The 9081-nt window shown below is 34.8% G+C and overlaps 1 protein-coding gene across 1 annotated transcript in view; it reads right to left on the bottom strand.

Annotated features, from left to right (window-relative positions):
* The window catches only part of LOC118738960 (unconventional myosin IC-like), a 21165-nt gene that overhangs the window by 10555 nt on the left and 1529 nt on the right, over positions 1 to 9081 (bottom strand). The window lies entirely within an intron of this gene.

A 9081-nucleotide genomic window follows, 5' to 3' on the forward strand; every position in this document is an offset into this window, starting at 1 on the left:
TTCTTAAAAAACGAGAGCTACAAATTTTTTCTTTCCACAACAAATTTTAAAGCTAAAAGCTACAATTAATGCCGTTATAACATTTTCAATATCTCAATTCTATCGACTAGGTGTATGGTGTCAAGTTAGCACTACATACCATTTTTTCTTAAAAAACGAGAGCTACAAATTTTTTCTTTCCACAACAAATTTACAACAAAAACACTACAATTAATGCCGTAGTTAACTTTTCCAATTTCGAAAAGTGTAGTGCTAACTTGACACACGTCAAAATAACGTGTTATTTATTTCGCACTTGGGAACAAACAAAAATTCAAAAATCAGACTCAACTATAATAATAATAATAGATTGGCGCTTCTACATATCTTAGTGTTTGGCCGAGCTTCTCCTCCGACTTGTGGCGTGCGCGTTGATGTTGTCACACAAAGCGGAGGGACCTACTGTTTTACGCCGACTCCGAACGGCGATTGTATTTTTATGAGAAGCTGTTTTTCATGGCAGAAATACACTCGGAGGTTTGCCATTGCCTGCCGAGGGACGACCGCTGTTAAGAAAAAACCTTTTTCTATATTTTTTGGGATGTTGCTTTGACCAGGGCCTGAACCCAGGTGCTGATGTGTGAAAGCGCGCACTGCTTACTACTACACCACAGCGGCCGACTCAACTAATTTCTTGAAAGTTTTATTAGTTTTCATTAAAAAAAAAAAATTATAAATCAAATTTAGTGAAAAACTAAGGCTCCAGTGAATTGTGAACTCAAAATGTCAATTTTGAAGCACTGTGCGCTGGTACCGTCAATTCTCAGCGCCATAGCGCCCTGATCAAAGACGTTTTTTGGTCCGAATTTAGAGATTTTTATTTGGAGGGAATGTGGATTCAACAAGAAGAAGATACACGCCAATATTCTGAAATAAAATACTTCCTTATTTGTTTTGGGTTTTATTTAGTTAAAATCATCTGTTTCCAACTAAATACATTCAACTGTAGTAAGCATTATCGGGGCTTATCATCGCATGGATTACCAATTGATATATTCAAGTACGTATGTATGTATATATATATATACATAGCTTGGCAATAGTTCTACCCCGCAAACACATTCTGAGCGTTTAGAATATTTGAAATATGCCTTTAAAAACAAAAAATGTGTGACTGAGTCGTGTATGAGGCCAAGAAAGAGTCCAATATGACATATATTGTAGCTCATTTGATGTATGAATTTAAGCTCATATAAGTCGACCTTCAGAGGCATGAGCTCATGAGGCAGATGAGCTCATTATGAGCGAAAAGGCTCCGAAATAGGACATCTTAAAGTCTCATTTATGACTCCAAATGTTTGCTGGGTAATGACTAGTTTATGCTTTTTTTGTTACCGGCACAATGTTAGTTAACGGTAATAAATACGCACGTCTAAAAACACATATGTATGTACATATCTGTACTTATAAATGGCTAATAAATAATTTATGTCGATAATCGAAATGCCAATTGATAAACAATACTTATTATGTAAGTTGGGAATGAAATGGGGTTTTTTGAATGTCCAGTTAAGACATTGAACGGTTATTTAGCATGCTTTGTTTTATTAAAGAGCGCCCAAAAATTATTTTAATACCTAAAAGTTAATGTGAGTATTGAATAGAGAACTTTGTACTCTTAGTCAGAGATTATTAACGAGTAATATATTAATACAAGTGTGGGTGACCACTTAGATAAAAAGTTCATTTTATCTAAGCTATTTTAATTAAAAGATTGGATAGCTTCAATGCAAAATTTTTAAGAATGCTAGATTTCTTTTATGGGGATATTTAAATGAATTGTTAATAAGTGCGGCATGTGCTTAAGTAAGTAAACACACATGTATGTGTTTATATGTATACATACATATGTATGTATGTACTTTAGATCATACTACCCCAGTGCGAAAAGGTAATGCCGGGGAATGCAAAAAGTAATGGATAGCCGCTATAACCTACGCACGGAAAGATGCAAGAATTTCTCCACAGCGATCTCATACGAATGTAATGTGTCGCATGCCGCCATACGAAACTATAAATACAAACATATAATAAAAATAAAGTCCGTGCCGCAGGTTTTGAACCTGTCACCAACAACACGGCAGTCGTACACGCATCCATTCGGCTATAGCAGCTGTTGAGATAACGTGAAAAAAAACATACTTGAGTTAGTTATCAAACCTGTTGTTTTGTTTGTGGCTTCAAAACTACGCATCGCTTACATTGGAATGCATCTTTTAGTACAATCGTAGTTGTTAATCTTTTTGAAGTGAAACTTCTGTAGCGGCGGTTGGCTGGTTGGGAGTAAATTGGCAAATTCAACGGAAATTGTGCAACGGAAATGGTTGGGACGGAAACAAGTGCTTCTTGAATGTATGTTTTTAATTTAACAAAAACTTACTAATAAAAGGTTAAAGAATAACACTTAGAAAAAGACCAATACAAGAATGAAAGTAAAGGTTAGTACGTACATAGATAAAAAAAAGGATAAAGGCAAAGGTAAAAATAAAAGCAAAAACAAAGATGCGTAAAGATAAAGGCAAAATTGAAGACCAAAGTAAATTTAAACACTTTACTTATATAGGGGCAAAGGTGAAGGGGAATATGTAGATGAAGAAAATGATAAACATAAAAGTAAAAACAAATATAAATACGATAAAAGAAAAGATGAAGATAGGGGAAGAAAGATTAAAATAAGGGTAACTACATATAGAGAAAAGGATATAGATAGAGACACAGGACCTGGGAATTATTTTGGGATTATAGAGGTTTTCGGGATTCCCGGGACTTATCGATATCATAATCGACATTTTAATCGGTTTTTTTATCGATTATTTATCGATTTTGTTATCGATTATTTATAGACTGTGTTATAGATTTTGCTACCGATTGTTTATCGATTTTGTTATCGATATTTTTATCGATTTTCTAATCGATTTTGCTATCAATATCGATAATATTTTCGACATCTTAATCGATTTTGCTACCATTATTATTAACGATTTTGCTATCGAAATTGTTATCCAAATTGTCATCAATTTGGTATCGATGTTGTTATCGATTACTTATCAATTTTATTATCGACATTTTCATTGATTTGTTATGGATATTTCTAATCGATTTTTGTTACCGACTGTTTATCGATTTTGTATCGATATTTCAAACGATTTTGTTATCGATTTTCTAATCGATTTTGCTACCAATATTATTATCGATTTTTCTATCGAAATTTTTAGCGAATTTTGTTGGACTTTACTATCGATTTTGTTATCGATAGAGTATAGGGATAAAAATGAAGATAAAGGAAAACAGAATAAAATAAATGTAGTTAGAACGTACAGAAGTAGAGGTAAGCATCTAGATAAAAAAAAAGACAAAAAAATATAACCTTAAGCAAATGCAGATGTGTGTATGTATGTATATTGGTTATGAGATAAAATAGATATGTAACGTAAGTTTCACTTCTCCAGTTGACCCAGACGCACTTACTTTTTTTGTTGGAAAAAGGTGACCCTACCCCTACGTTCGGCAAAAAAATATATGCATATACGCATTTTTTTTTTTTCAAATTGTCTTTCAAAAATACTTCAGACTCAGGAGTGTATGGCGAACTGGTTTTTCTTGTACGATCCAAAATGTATTGGACACTGCTCTCAGAAGAACCATCCTATAAAGTCAAATTTAAAAAATTTTGTATGAATTTTGAATCGATTGTTTATATTTTTTTGGCATAATAGTACCTTAAAAGAGAGCCTACCTGAGTTGTCAATCACATCAATGTACATACATATCGAGCCCTATCGGCCACAATAACGAAAGCGACATTTTTTTCAAAATTTTTATTTTTGATGCAGAAATACTCCTAGAGCATCTAGATGCATTTCTGCATCAAAAAGAAAATTAAAAAAAAAATGTGTCGCTGACGTTTTTTTGGCGGTTAGGGCTCGATATGTAGATATGTAGTATGGTAAAATTTAATAAAAGCCAAAGTAAAATTTTCGAAGAAGTGAAACTGTACATTTTATGTGCACTGCAAAGTCTCGCCGTTTATCTTTTGTACACTGATTTACGTACGTTCTTCCATTTGTTATTCTGCAAAATGTATTTACTTATTTGAAATCGAACGCAATTGTTGCTTGTTCAAGAGCATTTCCAACTGTCAATCAGATCAGCATATATTTTTTTGTACATATGTATACTATGTATGTATGTATGTACATAAGTGCATATGTACCCTGCAGGGAAACCGCGGACTAGTGAATCAAATTTCTAGTTCCGTACTAGGTCTTTATCGCCAAAAACGAACTAGTCCGATATGAACTAAATCCCCACTAGTCCAAAATCGGAGAAAAGTGGTACTTTTAAAAAACTAATTTATTTCATTTTTTTCAATAGAAATCGATATCTAAAGTGACGAATTTAGAAATGGCTTGGAACTATAGAAAAAGGGATGCAGAACGAATTAGATCTTATTTGTCGAATTTAGATTTAATTCGGAACTATCGAATAAGGGATGCAGCGGGGGGCTTGTTTACTTTACATAGATATGTGTTTGGCGGCTTTTTCGTTCAAATGCGCTTCTATTCTGCGCTTCGCAGATGCTTTTTCATAGCTTGGTAATACAAAACTAAAATTTGTGTTAACATCTTGGGACCGTCTGGAATCTAGGAAATAACAGCGAGCACCTCTGCAAACTCAGCTACAGCTAAAGGTATGTAAACGTACATTTCTTACAATCATTCAAACAAATTTAATTTCAAATTGAAAAAAACGTTTCTTTGAAAATAATGTAAAATCGCACACACGGAAGAACCAAACAGATTGAAAAATCATGATACTTTTTTCTTTCGTCTATCGATTTTAGAACTGGTCCGGAACTATAGAATTTAGGACTAGTTCGGAACTATCGAAAAAGGGATACAGCGGGGGGCAATTGACACTTCCTAGGACATCGCCATGTTAAATTCGCCAGTTGCTTGCATGCAAAAGAGATTTATCGCGAACCAGTACTGGGTCTAAATGTACTAGAAGCGCCCCAGTTCAGAACTAGAGATTTTCCCCACAGGGTAGAAACGAATTGTCAGAGCGGAAGGTGGACACTTATATTTTTAAGTGCTGCTTTATAAAGAGGAGATGTGGCAAAATGATAGAAATGGTGTACTAAGTAAATAAACGTTTAAATATGGGTTAAACGGTCTGAAATATGCAAAAGTGTCACCTCATTATTTACTCTTTTTTGCAACTTAAAAATCCGGTTGAAATGCCAAATTTGATTTTATAACTAATGTCGATTGTATAACAGTACCTTAGAGCAAAGTACGAGTATTTTCACTTGCTTCAACTCTAAATTTTACTTCTTAAAATAAAGGTAATTTTCCACTCAGGTTAAAGTAGTGGGAGTATTGATCACTTCTGAGGCATAACATCAATACAAATATGTCTTCGCTTTAATACGAAGTGCTGATGAGGAGCGAATTGCCTAGAAAATATTTAAGTTTGATTTTGTTTAGGTAAGTCGAGTAGCTGCCGGTTATAATACCGGTACACTTAGATACGTACGTCAATCGAATTCAATGTGATACCACGCAGATCGCGACAACATATCTATAATCAAACCAGTCTACGGTTGTGGTCGATTGGCTCAAATGTTTCCGTATTCCTCTACAAACTGCTAGGCATTGGCATAGTGTATGCCTAAATGTCTTTGGCTCTTCTTTCTCTTCGCAGCTTCTAACAAAACAATCGTTATTTATAACTCCCAGCCTTTGAGCCTGCCTTCCGAAAGTAATGCGACCTAATATATGTACATAAGTTATAAATACGACTGCCGGCCGAGAGCTAAGATCCGCATGCAACTCCGTATTATGCAGAATGTGCGCCAGTCAGCAAGTTGTGCCGGAAAAGAGAAGGAATATTGTCTAAAGAGAAACAAAAGGCAGATCAAAATACTGCACCCGGTGGGCAGCAATCTGAGATTCTTCCCAACTACTAAACAATTCTGCAGTGTATTCTTTAGATGTGGCGCGGAAAGGCTCGGGACCAGGCACGCGCATTTGGGCTCCACGTTTTGCGCGATAGTCAGACACGGGCTCACCACAGCGCCACTCTATTATGGGATTATAGGCGGTTCAAAAGAGTTTTACAACTGTCCACAAGACTTCATGTCGTTCTAAATGAGTTTAAGGCCTTTAATGCTACCTAACTAGCCGACATAATATTTGTTCTGGCCCCGTTTGTCTTTCTGCGAAGACATTCTTGATCACAGACTTCGCCTGCGAAGACTTCCACCTGGAATATGGTTGGGTATCAGCTTATTGGTAGACTTTTCTGGAATCTCTCTCAAAGTACGCTTGACCCAATACTGTCGTCTCCCTTTTTCGATCCATCGGTATACCATACTTGGGGCCCTTTGTATATCATAGAAATTATCGCTCCACAGCAGCCCCTTTCAGGAATTTCGACCTTGAATAGGGACGTTGGTTAAATCCCTGCACTCGGCCAACAGTATACCGGCTTAAGGGTAATTCTGTGCGAAGTGAAGTATCTCAGAGAACTCTGCGCCCAAGCCATAAGAAAAGTTGTCTTGCTGTTTGTGGCAATAACGGAGGGAATAATCATATCAATATCGCCTATATGCTCTGATTAACGATACTCTGGGTAAGGCTGAACATTCCCAATATACTGATTGAACCTTTTCAGTATGGCCTGGAAACTGGAAGTTGCAGCATTGACCAGATTTTCACAAACAATTTGAGACTCATGATATTTTCGTCGATTTCAAAGCCGTTTTGACGTGAAGCTGGCGCTACAGTCCCCATCTAGAATCTTAGCTTGGAGATCAAGTGAAAAATAAGTCTCGCTAACGGGTGCTGCTTTGGGCTTGGTAGGCGCTTGAAGAGGAGAGTTCTCTTTCGACTAAAAAAACAGAACTCTCCACAAAACTCTCAATCAGCCCGATTCTGAATGACAACTCTCGGGGAATTTTTTCTCTTTTCCCTTTCCTCCTATTCTGAATGGCATATGTCGGGGATTTTTTTCTCTTTTCCTTTTCCTCCAATTCCAAATAAACTTCGAAAATGGGAATTTGTTTCTCGCGTAAAAAGTAGCTATTACGAATGTGAAAAAAAGGGAGATTGTGTTGACATTTCTGGAGAATTTTTCCGCTAAGAAATTTAAAGAGAGTCCTTATCAAAAATGTAAGTAATTAAATTTTTGCATAATAAATGGAATATTTATTATTATTTACTTTTATTAAAATGATTACTAATAACATTATTATTACACCCAGGTCAAAAACAACCAATAAACATCAGATCGAGCTGCTTTTAAGTCGCATGCAAGCGCACCCAGACATTGCGCGCGGTTTTTTTAAAGGCCAGAAGGACGATGTTAACAAGTTTTGGCGCCAGGTGGAAGAGGATTTAAACTCAGCAGGGCCACCAATGAAAAATGTGTGCGAATGGAAAAAGGTAATGATGATAAGCTACTTGAGGGTATAAGAATTAAAAGTGCAATACATATTTCAGGTTTGGGCTGATCAAAAAAAAATACGTACGGCGAAAGGCGGCCCAAAATCTAAAAGCCAGCAAAGGAACTGGTGGAGGACCCAACATGGAACAAAAATTGTCGCCTACTGAAGAAGCCATATACGAGTTAGTTGGGATGAAGGAATCTGTGGAGGGTGTATCAAATACACTCAAGTTTGGCCTTTCAAGTCATGTGACAAAGTCACCTGCAGATAATTCCACAGCAGAGAATGATATACTCGATAGCACTATTGAAGAACTTGAGGAAGTTACTCCGTATCAGCCGCCAACGAAAAAAAAAACGCAACACTCCGCAAGGCGAGCCAAAAAAGCAAAATAGCTATACTAACGATATGTTTGTACAGGAAATCGGTGTGCAGAAAGAGGTGTGTGAGTCAATAAAAGAGGCTGTGACGGGTTTAAAGGACCAAAAGGAAATTACAAAAAAAATTTATCGCTCCCTTGATCGGATTTATGACGTTCAAAAGCAAAATTTTGAAAAAATGTTTCAACTAGAACAGGAAAAAGTGGAAGAAATGAAGCGACATAATTTATTTATGGAAAAACTTAGACTTAGTGAAGTGGAGAGTAAAATAGAGAGAAATCGTCGTCTATTGGAGATAGAAGATTTAAAGGGCAATATTAAATAATAAGAATGTGAATAAGTGTGAATCAGACTGAATTTTATTTTTTTTTGAAGTTTTGTTTTTAATGTACATACATACAGTCATGTGAAAAATAATAGGGACACGACATTTTGACCAGTATTGCTTATTTTTCTTTTGTTTGTTTAATGATTATAATTTTTTTTAATACAGCTTATATTTTAACAAAAACCATCGGTCTAAATTTTAAACTTTGTAGAAAAATAAGAAAAATTGAACAAATTTTTACATCAAACTTTTTAAACAATTTTTAAAAAAATTCTAAATATGCATTTTTGTAGTCCATTAAATTCTATCTCATTAAAACGCAACTTTCAAGTGGCTAAGACTTGGCGTTGATTTTTGATAATTTGATAAAAATTCTTTAAAAAGTTTGATGTAAAAATTTGTTCCATTTTTCTTATTTTTCTACAAAGTTTGAAATTTAGACCGATGGTTTTTGTTAAAAAATAAGCTGTATTAAAAAAAAATAAAATCATTAAATAAACAAAAGAAAAATAAGCAATACTAATCAAAATGTCGTGTCCCTATTATTTTTCACATGACTGTACGTACATACAGTGATGGAAGGAATAATATCAACTTTTTATTTTGACCAGTTTTGGTTATATTTCCTGTGGTTATTTAATGTTTAATATACACAGGTACACACTACTATGTACTATGTACATAAATATGTACTTTGTTAAGGACTGAATTTGTTGTTTTTGTTCTTTTTATTAAAAAACTATTTATAATAAAAATGGTTCTTATTGCTTTTGCATTATAAAAATCGTATTTTCATTTATTTTATTCATTTGTTTTCCAATTTCATTTAATTGTTTATTATACCTTTCATGAGCATGAAATGGTATTATAACTTTGGTCCGATG

The sequence above is a fragment of the Rhagoletis pomonella genome, unplaced genomic scaffold (genome assembly GCF_013731165.1).
Source record: "Rhagoletis pomonella isolate Grant_MI unplaced genomic scaffold, Rhpom_1.0 Rhpom_scaffold_00005, whole genome shotgun sequence".
Classification (NCBI taxonomy): domain Eukaryota; kingdom Metazoa; phylum Arthropoda; class Insecta; order Diptera; family Tephritidae; genus Rhagoletis; species Rhagoletis pomonella.